Here is a 12,302-nt window from a genome sequence, read left to right on the forward strand (position 1 = left end):
CATGGCCATAGGCACAGCTGCACTGCATCAGGTGCAATCAAGCCCACACACCTGCCGACCCATGAGGCAATAGACCTGTCGTAAACCACGCCCCCTTTGAAAACTCGGACAAACAAAGACGACCGTGAATGACTCTCGTTGACGATGGCCACAGGCAGCCCCTTTCCTGACTGTGATGCAAGCCTTGCTTCACAGTCACGAAAGGGGCTAGGCCGCGGGAGATTTACCACAGCAGGAAATAGACCTGTTTTTTAAAGATAACACAAATATTTCATCTAGAAGCAGACAGAGAGGGTTACAATATGCAGTGGAAAAGTACGTTCATGAGATACACATTTACCTTAGACCTCCATGGTGATGCAAGCATTAGCTATAGATAACGTCTCAAGCATTATTTACAGTTGACTTGATTGAAGATTACAAGAACTATGACGATAATCCATGATTACTACTATTGCTGATACATTTAGTTTAAGGCTAGTGGTCCAACGCAGTATACGAGCTAGACCCGACAGTTGTGTCACTAGTCACTAGAATGAGAAAAAAAGTGAGAGCTGTCACTTGCCAACAATCCTCCTCCATAAAGGGGTGAGACGTCAGAGAATGGTATGCTGCACATTCTAGTGTACATCAGGTCAAATGATTGATTACACTAACTATAAATTCATAGTGATAGAGACCAAAGTAAAAATACCTAATAATAAAATAGACCTAATAGGGGGCGACAGTGGCTTGGGAGTAGAGCAGTCGTCTGGTAATCCGGAGGTTCCCGGTTTGATTCTCACTCCTCCCGGGCAGCGTGTCGAACTGTCCTTGAGCAAGACACTGATGAGCAGGTTGGCACCTTGCATGGTTGCCTCCACCGTCGGTGTGTGAATGTGTGAGTGAATGGGTAAGATGTGAGAAACAAATTGTAAAGCGCTTTGGATAAAAGCGCTATATAAATACAGCCATTTACCATTTACCAAAATACCTGTAAATCACAGTATATGGTTACAGGACATAGCTTTTCTTATAACACTAAGTATAAGTTATATTTAATATAAATATAAATAAATGCATATACAACACATTCTCAAGATAGATCACTCTGATTAGAAAAGAAAACCCACAACTAAAGTGTACATAAATAGCCACTATTTTTAATATATACAATAAATATACATGGATTTACAGTTACACAAATGGATGTACGATATAAACTGGAATAGCGAACAATATCATGTGTTGTTGTGATACATCTATGGTAATTTAACATTATATTCTTGTAGCCAAATGAATGCTGTGACGAGGCTTACATTTTATTTTGTCCCAACCCCAGACCCATAGTTCACAAATCGAATTAAAATGTTATCGCTGGATGCACATTGTCAATCTCCTGACCCGTTAGTCATAGTCACAACATTTGCTGTGATTATTGATGACCCTTGGAAGGAGAAACATGTTGATTTTGGTTACCCTGTAACCCCTCTTCTAGTACCTCCATTATGGATTAATAGCCTGGTCTGTTGACATTTGCAATATCAGCAACTGTTGATGAAGATTAAGTACTTTAACATTTTAAACCAGCAATCTGAGGGACACAGAGCAGCATAACTGGACCACTTTAACAACCTTCAGGTCAATATATCGAGGGTTGAATGCACTGAAATACAAGAACACCCTATAGAATATGTACTGTACTTTTACTTTTGAAACTTAATACAGTACTGTAGTGATTGTAATGGTACATAATTCACCCACGGTCCTATTGTTAGGAACATTCTAGAAAATTAGTGCCGCCCGAACATTCTGGCACGTGTGTGATGATGTCATGGCAGTACATTCTAGAACCTTAGTGCTGCCCGATCATTCTGGAACGTTGGTGATGATGTCATAGTAGGACCTTCTAGAACCTCTAACATTCCTATTTAAGCATTCTTGTTTAGCTTTCTAGTAATGTCCACCTTCCATTGGGGGAGCCACAGGCCGGCACTCCTCATCTGGAGTAAGAGGGGAGGAGAGAGGGGTGATGGATAAGGAGAGAGGGGTGATGGATAAGGGGAGAGGGATGAGGGGGAGAGGTGAATGAGGAGAGAGGGATATTATTCAGTTCATCAATGACATGATTGTAAAGCTGCACACATTCCATGATGCTCATTTTAGTCCAAAAATATAAATCAGACCTCTTTCATTGTCACTCATGTCCTGTCTTGGGTTGACCTGTGTCGTCTCTGTGAGGGCAATAACATCTCCAGCACACCTCATTCTGTGAAAAAAACACAAAAAGCTGAGTATTAGCGTAGCATAGACAGATAATAATAATAGTTCATTTATGGAGCATCTTTCATACATAAAATGCAGCTCAAAGTGGATTTTATTGACAACAAACAACAACTTTGCCTGGTACGGAAACAGCACGGCACAGGACAAGAAGGCCCTACAGAGAGTGGTGCGCTCAGCCGAGCGTACCACGGGTATTGCACTACCTCCCCTGCAGGTTCTATACAACAAGAGGTGCAAATCCAGAGCCTGCAGAATAATGAAAGACCCCCACCACCCCAATAACAGCCTGTTTCAGCTGCTGAGGTCAGGCAGACGCCTGCGAACCCCAGCTACTAGGACAGAGAGGCTTAGGCTCAGCTTCTTCCCCCAGGTCATCAGAGTCTTGAACAATGAACATTGAGTACCACAGAACACTGAACTATCCACACATAAGCACACATGAGCACACACACGACACGCACGCTGTGCACGCTCACACACTAGCAGCCACTTTGACACTTTAACATGAGCGGGCACACACTCATGCCGCACACACCCACACTTATTGCCAAAAGGAAAGGCCACTTTAAACGATAGGTTATGTAGATAACCTAGTTATATTAGTATTGGCTAAGCGTCCCGCTCTGAGCCTTACGAGATACTCATATCTCCTGTGATACCTAATGTATCTCCCACGAACAAAAACACATGCACCCCACCTGTATGGGGCCCCGCCCCTTATGGTGGCCACCGCCCATATAACCATGACCCTGGTCATGAAACACCCTTCCTCGCCAAAACCCGTCCCAGGAAAAGATCCCTCAAGAGGGAACTCAGGGCGCGCAGAGCGGGACGCTTAGCCAATACTAATATAACTAGGTTATCTACATAACCTATCGTTATATTTCGTATTGCATCGCGTCCCGCTCTGAGCCTTACGAGATAATGGGGAAGAGCGGGCGCGAGACCCGACAGATGTACCCCCTGAGGACCCGTAAGCCCACATCAAGGGGTGCGGGGAGCCCTGTCACCCCATCCTTCCTAACGAAGGGGGGGCGCAGTCAACTCCACCTGAATGCGAACAAGAGGGAGCCAGAACCCCTTGAACACACCGTACAGGCGGAACCACGTGTGACTCAACACACTGCGGCCCATACCCATACACTCCTGCGACCCGACCAAAGGACGGGAAGCAGGAAAGGCCACAGACCCCAGAACCGCCTGGGAGACAGAACCCCCGGTCATGTCCATGAGGAAAAACCTTACAAAGGAGCCCGGGGAGGACCATGAAGCTGCAGCACAGATGGCCTCCACCGAGGCCCCACCCAGGAGAGCGGCAGAGGCAGCCACCCCACGAGTGGAGTGCGCCCTGACGCCCCCAGGGAGATCCTGCCCAGCCAGCGTGTAGCAGAGGGTAACACCCTCGCACAACCAATGGGACAGGGGCTGCTCCGACAGTGCCTTACCAGCACGAGCCCCACCGTAACAGACAAAAAGCTGGTCGGTAACCCTGAAATCCTGAGTATGGCTGAGGTAAATCCCCAAGCACGGACTGGACATGACAGGTGAAGGCCCGCATCTAACTCACCAGTGTGAGGAGGAGGACGAAACGCCTGAACCACAATATCCCGGGAGCGGAAGGAACTCCGGATATTCTCAGGCACGAAAGCAGGATTAGGTCGCAGAGTGACACCGCAATCGGTCCGAAAAGACAGGCACTCTGGATGTACCGAGAGAGCACAGAGCTCACCTACGCGTTTAGCGGAAGTGACAGCCAGAAGGAACGCGGTCCTGAAGGACAGCTGTCCCAACGGCGCCCGCTCGAGCGGCTCAAACGGGGCCAAGGACAACCGACCGAGGACCAATTGAAGATCCCAAGTCGGAGCCAAGGAGCGTTGCACCGGCTTAACGCGTCGAGCGCCAAGCAGGAAACGCTTCACAAGAGGGTGGCTGAACAAGACATCCCCTCAAACCCCTCATGATAGGAGGATATAGCTGCTGCATATACCCTCACCGTCGAAGCCGACAGTCTATCAAGGAGAGACTGGAGGTAACTAAGGACAGCAACCAGGGGGCAGGAGACTGAGTCCTGGCCCCCCGCCTTACACCACACTTGGAACATACGTCATCTGCCCGCGTAAGCGCGACAGTGGAGGGAGCATGCGCATTCCAGATGGTAACACCATCAGGATCAAGAACCTGCGCCCCTCAACGTACCCGTCCCAACAACTGACCTAACAGATGTATGGGGAAGAATCCCTGGCGGCACGGCATCGGTCCCAGACCTGCCTGGCCATGTCCAGACGCAATCCTCACCCGTCAGGATGAGGGCCGCCCCGCGACAGTACACCTGCACCCACATTCTCCCTGCCGGGGATGTGGGGAGCCCTTAGGCCGCGCAGATGGAGGACGCCCATAGCCAGCCGCCCGCCGCCTGGTGCAGACAGGGGGAGCGTACTCCTCCCTGTCTGTCGATACACGACACTGACGTCGTATCGTCCGTCCTGATCAACACCATTTGTGGACCAGAAGGACCGCTTTCAACACCAACACATTGAACGTAGCGCAGACCGGGCAGCATGGTTTGCCAGCTGCCCCCTACTGCGTTGGCCCGACGCATCACCAGCGAGGGAGGCGTCGGTGAAAACGCGACGTGAGACAGCGCCGTAACCGTCCTAGGACGGAACCTCCCGAGCGTGTTGACAACACGCTCCGAGATGGATGCCCATAGCCCTCCAACCGTTGACTGGGAAGAGGAATACTCTACATCCAGTCTACAGCAACCCCAGGCTGGTAGAGACCTGCCTGGTACGAGACCTGACGATCCACCTTGACCGCGAAGGACCAGAACGTCATCAGGGCAGAACACTCCGTAACCCCGGATGACGCAGAGGCCCCAGTGCGGCCTCCACGCACTTGGTGAAGATGCGGGGAGCCAGAGAAAACCGAACGGCAGCCTCTGGTACTCATACGCTAACCCTGCAAAGGAAGCGTAGGTAAGCCCTAGGATGGAAGATCGGGGATGCGCATACGCATCCTACAGGTCTATGGAGGAGAACCAGACCCCCACCTGACAGTGTTCAACAGGTAGGAGACGATCCAAAAAATGCTGAACCTTCCCATGGGACAGGTCCAGCCTGGGTCTTACACCCCTCCCTCCCGACTTCTCGGGCAGAGAACACCGGGAGGAGAACGCCACGACGATGGCTTGCTTCGTCCACAGAGATTGGATCTCGTCGACCAGAGCTGTCCCTGCTGGAGACCCCGACAACAGGGTCTGTACCAAACCTGAAAACGGGTGGGGTTGTGTAAACACAAGTCCCCGCCTCACCATTCTCTCCATCTACCTCGACATATGGTACTGCCGTAGTCATATGTGACGACACTCCCAACGCACCCGCCGTCACGTGGCGCAGGTCCGCCAGGAACTGTAGATAGTTGGCCCGGTCCCCCCCGCTGTGCGAAGACAACCCTGGAATCGTGCGAGGAGCGCGTTCCGTGTCGGAACACCTGACCCTGACACCACCCACGAGGCAATCGCACCCAAGGGGGAACCCCGACAGAAAAGGGCCTGTCTGATACGGGGGGCTTCCGATCAAAAAAGCCCCCCCACTGAACACCCCTCCAGAACATGCTGAAGGAGTTGTTCTGCAGCCGGACATGCAAGGTGTAAGGCCCCCATGGGTTCCTACACACCGTAGCCCTGCAGTGATATCACTACCACCCCAAACCATGTGAGCTGCGACCACTTGCCAATATTCCAGGAGTGGGAGCACCAACATGATACCTGGCCTGGCGAAGGCGAGGCCGGGGAAGCCCGCACTGTGTGCCTCAAAAGGTTTCGAGCCCCCCTGCTGACAACACTTAAGTTGACAGACGTAACACCAGGCTCAACCAACACAGTTCAAGGTGTGGGAGCCGCTTGACAGCACAACATTCTCACGGACAGACCCAGGCTCAGCCATCAACTGGGTGTCAGCCCCTGTCTCCATGAGAAGCGAAGAATGGGGCCGCATACGCTTCAATGAAGGTTCGCGGCCCGCAGCCAAAGGAGAACGCTCAGAGCCCCGCTTCTGGGGATACCAGAGAGAGGATTGAACGGGGAGCGGGCTGCTCGCGGCAAAATGACGACGGAGTGGTTTACCAACACCGAAATCACCCAAAATGGCCGATCCCTCGGCCGCCAAGACTGTCGGCCTCGCGATACCCTGTCGATTCTCCAACCAGGGCACCACTGGCGGGGGAAACATGGCCGCCTGTCGAGGGCCCCGTCATCGCCGCTGACGAGGCCGTGCTCTCTCTTCTTCTGGCTGCGCGGTGTGAGGCGGTGTAGGGCCTAGGACAATACCGCCCGCGCTCCAGCAGAAGACCAAAATCCCCTGCGGAGAGGGGAACCCTGAGCGGTTATAGCTTGCGGCTGGGTCAAAGCTAATAACGTCAACAACCTTGCGCGATGTGTCGACGTCGGCCGGCCCTCAAGGCCCCTCCACCAGACACCATTTCTTTAATAGAAAAAACACCAATTCGAACACAGTTCTAATCGTTGCCAATTCCATACCGTGGCGGTACAAGCCTTAACAGCCCACCAGCCACTCGCCAGGCCGACCCATGGTGTCGGCCGGGCGGGGCATTGTTTCAATATATCAAAAACAAAGGACTGACGTTAACATGGAGCACCAGTGGTGATTGCAAACAGCACCCTCCACTGTGGTGTGGACCATGAAAAGGTTAAATGAATAAAAGAGCTAAACCACAAAAACTGTAGAATGAGCAAACCCATACACACAAAGTTTAAGGGGAGACGGACCAGACCCGTCTTCATTCAAAATATTCACAACAGAACACCAGCCCTAGTTTAGCCCATTTATCAAAAAAGGTAAACAAAGCCCCCCCCCCGCACTACTCCCCCAGTATACCGATTGACCGTCAGTATGAATGGTTTGAGAGGAGAGAAAGCTGTAGCAAGACAGACCTTCTCATAGCAGAGTGACAAAATGAAACAATAGCCCCCTACACAGGGCCGCCCCAGGAGATGGGGGGCCTCGCGTCTAAAAACGCACAGGGCCTCACATTTCTCCCAAGCGGCCCTGCCCTTATACTACTGCAGCCTAACGCCAGGCAATGTGGAACCCAAGACAACAATTGCCTGTGCACAGACACGCAACATGTTTACCATGTCGGCTGGACCCATAGCCCCACTACCCGACGCCAACCCAGATGGGAACACCGTTCAACAAACCCCGCCGGAACACAAGGTAATACCTGGCTAGAACCTAGCCACGACCTACCCCGTTGTCAACCCATTTACCCGAAAAAGGTAAATAGAACTCAAAACCCCACAACAGCTACCGACTGACCTTCATTGATGAACCGGGCAAGAGGCGGGAGAGTGACAACATCTCACGGCGGAGACATTAAAACAGCATAGCAATTAGCAGTAGTGATAGCATGCGGCAGTAGCGATAGCATGTTAGCATAGCTTTAGATGTTTTAGCAGCACGCCCAAGACAGCTTGGAAACCGTTCCCTGCAGAGAACGTTCACCAAACCATCTTGCCCCTGGCGCCAACACACAACAAGGTTGTGTTAACAACACAAACCAGCATTACTAACACGAATACCCATGCCTGAAGACACAGGGCCTACCTGAGTACAAGCTGGCCCGACAGCCAGCCTTGCACAGCTGAACCTCGATGTGCAGTCATCAAACGAGGAACATCACAGGCCCGTCGTGTCGCCGAAAACATGCGTCGAAGATGCCAGGGGCCAGCAACCTCCGGTAAGCTTCCAACATTATTAATCTTCCTTAATCTTTTCATTCCGCTAGCTCGTATGGTGCATGCATCCAATACGCTGGGACGAAAATAGAGGAAGGGTGTTTCATGACCAGGGTCATGGTTATATGGGCGGTGGCCACCATAAGGGGCGGGGCCCCATACAGGTGGGGTGCATGTGTTTTTGTTCGTGGGAGATACATTAGGTATCACAGGAGATATGAGTATCTCGTAAGGCTCAGAGCGGGACGCGATGCAATACGAAATATAACTAGTATTAGCAACAGTAACAGTGTATTGCACTACCAAAGCTACCTAGCATGTCCTATATACTCTGTAAATAACTATGTACAAATGCCGAGATGTCACACCATGTTGCCTGTTACCTGTTATTGCACAATGTTTTTTGTATTGGATTCTATTATATGTTGTACCACTATATTGCACATCGTTGCGGGCAAGACCACCCGCATTTCATTGTATACTCGTATGCCGTGACAAATAAAACTCTTGACTTGACTTGACTTGAGATCAACATTTGTATTTGCCTTGTCAGGGATAAAGTCCAGGACTTATTTACTAGCCCTGCTATCAATCCAGTCAGAGTATAAGCTAATGTTATGATACAGAAAGCTAACGTTATGATACAGAAAGCTAACGTTATGATGCAGAAAGCTTATGTTATGATACATAAGGCTAACGTTATGATGCAGAAAGCTAACATTATGATGCAGAAAGCTAACGTTATGATGCAGAAAGCTTATGTTATGATACATAAGGCTAACGTTATGATACAGAAAGCTAACGTTATGATACAGAAAGCTAACGTTATGATGCAGAAAGCTATCGTTATGATGCAGAAAGCTTATGTTATGATACATAAGGCTAACGTTATGATGCAGAAAGCTTATGTTATGATACATAAGGCTAACGTTATGATGCAGAAAGCTAACAAGGTTGTCATTCGAGAGGTAGGGTCTGTGTCTTTTCGGAGCAGATACGAGAGCCCGGATATACGCTAGCTAGTTGGCAGTCAAAGTAAAATGTTAGCAAACTAATAGTTTGGTCTACGTTTCTAATACATGCCATCAAATATTATGTCTTTAATTGACCTTACCTTTGAGCAAACATAAGTGTCCTTGGTAATGGTCTTCACATTCAGTTGTGTATGTGGTCGACGACACAGCAGAATCCATCGCTTGCATTTGTCGAGTTGTCTTTTGGGCTTCGGAAAAGGTATGAAATATACTCCTCCATCCAGTCTTTCAGGGTACCTGGTGTCCGAATTACAGGTACCCCACGCACAGCGTTTCACCATCAGATATTAGGTAGATAATAACATATAAACTGAACTCTTCACAGTGGTTTCGATCACAGCCGTCTGGTTTGATACAGCCCACAAACCTAGTTGACCGAGGTTTCTGTAGCGAGGATTTTTGCTGTGATTTGATTGGACAAATTCTATTTTGGGGCGTGGTTTAGCGACAGGTCTATTAACCACAGGGAACAGGGATTGACAGCTATCCCTCACAGAGAGGTGAAATAAAGCAAAAATAGACAGCTGTCCCTCACAGAAAGGTGAAATAAGGCAAAAACCATGACACATTTATTATTTTGGGGAAGCCGGCTATAGATAGGACTTTTGTTTTCAACGTGGGCCCACTGTCTTTTGGTTGAATGTGGTGTGATAACGTGTATTCCTTTATAAAATTCCCATTGAGTAGCTCCAGTACCCCTCTCCCTCTTCCTCCCCTCTCTCCCCACCTACGGGGGGAATGAACAAGTATTTAAACCCTTAAAGGGACGGGTTCTATTACTGTGTCTTGACCAGTGTGGGAAGAACTTTAGCCATTGCCGTAGAGTGAGAGCACTAGGTGCCCAGTGTGGAAAGAGCTTTGCTTCTAGTGCCTTGTGTAAATATATGTCTAAGAGATAAGTCTTTCAGTAAAAGAGAGCTAAATGGGAACACTGTGTGCGTGTCTGTTAATGTGCATTCTGTCTAACCCTTTCATTTCCGGGTAATGCTCATTATTGTTTAACCCTGTCCCCACCCCCTGCCTATGCATCATTGGGACAGGTCTCTACTCGCCAATCAGGAAGGGTACTGCTTTGGGGAGAAAGTATATCATCCATCATTACTGTCATCGGGTGTGGGAGGGCGCAGGAAGTATTGAGGGAAGTGTGGGTGTGTGGGGAACTACTGCGAGTCGCCCTGGAGGGCAAGAAGGACCAGCGCACCACCCTTAGGTTAGTGAATCCTAGGCCCCATCCACTCCCTCTGCTAAACCTCCACTCCAATACTCCTGGCCTACAGTCGGGGACTCAGCCGGACCCAGATCTGCTGCGTTCCCACTACCAGGTGGCAGTGTACATCCACTCCCATAAAGCAGGGATAATCCACCCTGCTACATATATATATATATATATATATATATATATATATATATATATTTTTTTTAGCCTTTATTTAACCAGGTATACGGTATATACAGCATTATTGTACATGCTATCACCATACAGAGTTACAGTATAGGCTTTAGTTTGAGGTAGGTAGTTATGATTACAGTGTAAGGCAGTAGTAGACAGTGAAAGCAGTAGGCAGGTATAAATTGAGTAAAAAAAAAAGAAAAGTTCAAAGTTCGTATGAAGCATATCAATGATAAGGGATGTAAATGTAATACTGGAGCGAGTAACTCAAATTGTATCACAATGTGGAAACACGTGCACAAATCACAGATTTCACAGATTAATCACAGATTTCTGTTTGACACAGTGGCACAGGAAGGGGCCACACGTCATGGGCATGTCTAATTGATTTTACATTAATTCTGATGTAAACACTATAGTTGTCAACCTTCCTTGTTGTCACGTTCCTATGTTACAGAGGCCCTTGACTCTATTTACATAGGATGGGACACGGCAGTGCTCATCACTCAAGCGCTTAACGAGATTTCCCCTATACCACAAAGAGAGGCTTTGCACAAAGGCAGTGGGTATATTCAGCCTAGATGAGTCATTGTGGAGGATGGCTCACGAATGGCCCAGAATACCGGTTATTGTTACAAGAGCCCGCTGAATCTGACGCACTCCCCGTCCGCTCCCGTCATCACCCGAGTCCAGCCGAGTTTGACAGTCTACAAGCGAGCCGAGGTCCGACACTGATGTCATTGTGGAAGGTGCGACAATTGACATGACAAATCCGGAAGCAGTACGAGTTTTCAATTCTGAAGATTCATAAAAGATTAGAGGCTTTCTCACTGCATGAGAAGAGCCTTGGCCCACCAACGGGGAGGAAGGACACGGAACATTAAGAATCCTGAGTGGGAAAGATTGATCATTATGCAACAGCGGAAGTAAATGAGTAAATTAGAAACAATGGACACAATGAGAAAACATGATCATCCAAAGTTGAGGTTTAAAGGTTAAAAAAAAAATCTTACGTAAAGCTACCTTCCCCCTTTTTCCTCTGCACAATGGAGGATTGTAACATGAAGGCCTTGTACCTATTATTTTCTTAGGGGATTTTTTTTTTTTTTTAATGTTTTATTCTTGCCTAAAGCTTATGAGGCTATGTTTCCTTTTCCCTATGTGTAGCAGGGTGGATTATCCCTGCTTCGTGGGAACTGTGGTGTGCGGTCAATAGGTAGCGAGACACAGTAGCACTCTGGCCAGCTGCACCTCCGTCTTTGGGGTCCGGAGCGTCAACTGGAGGCTGGCAGTGGGGATGTATGAGGCCCAGGGTTTACAAACCTGGTCCGGTACTCTGGTCTTCCTCCCTCTCTCTGGAGCAGTCAGCAGTACTCCCCAACACACCCTCACCCTCCACAGTTGCCCCTTTTGCCCTCCCACACCTAATGACCGGATGGTAGAGAAATAACTTGGTTCCCCCCGCAAGCAGTACCCTCCCTCAGTGACACCAGAACCCTTACAATGGAAATGGAAAAGGTAGAATAGGAAGGGGTTAAGGTTACATATATTACCCGTATCAAAGGGTTAGGGTTAGGGTTAGAAATAATGAAAGACACACACACACCGTGCTCCCGTTCTGGATGACTGTATTGTAACTCAGCCTAGTTACAACAATGCTACGTCTGGTGATTACTGCACCATGGGTATCCATACAATAATTACTGGCATGAATAAATGGCATGAATCAATGACATGAGTCAATTATAATATTACACCCAGGCACCAAGTGCTCTCAAGTACCCAGACTAAACGCTGCCCACGTCTGGGCGGAACACAGTATTTACCTTCTCTAAGGAATTACACTCTTACTGTCCCC

The sequence above is a fragment of the Notolepis coatsorum genome (assembly GCF_963971535.1).
Source record: "Notolepis coatsorum genome assembly, chromosome: 4".
In the NCBI taxonomy this organism is placed as follows: domain Eukaryota; kingdom Metazoa; phylum Chordata; class Actinopteri; order Aulopiformes; family Paralepididae; genus Notolepis; species Notolepis coatsorum.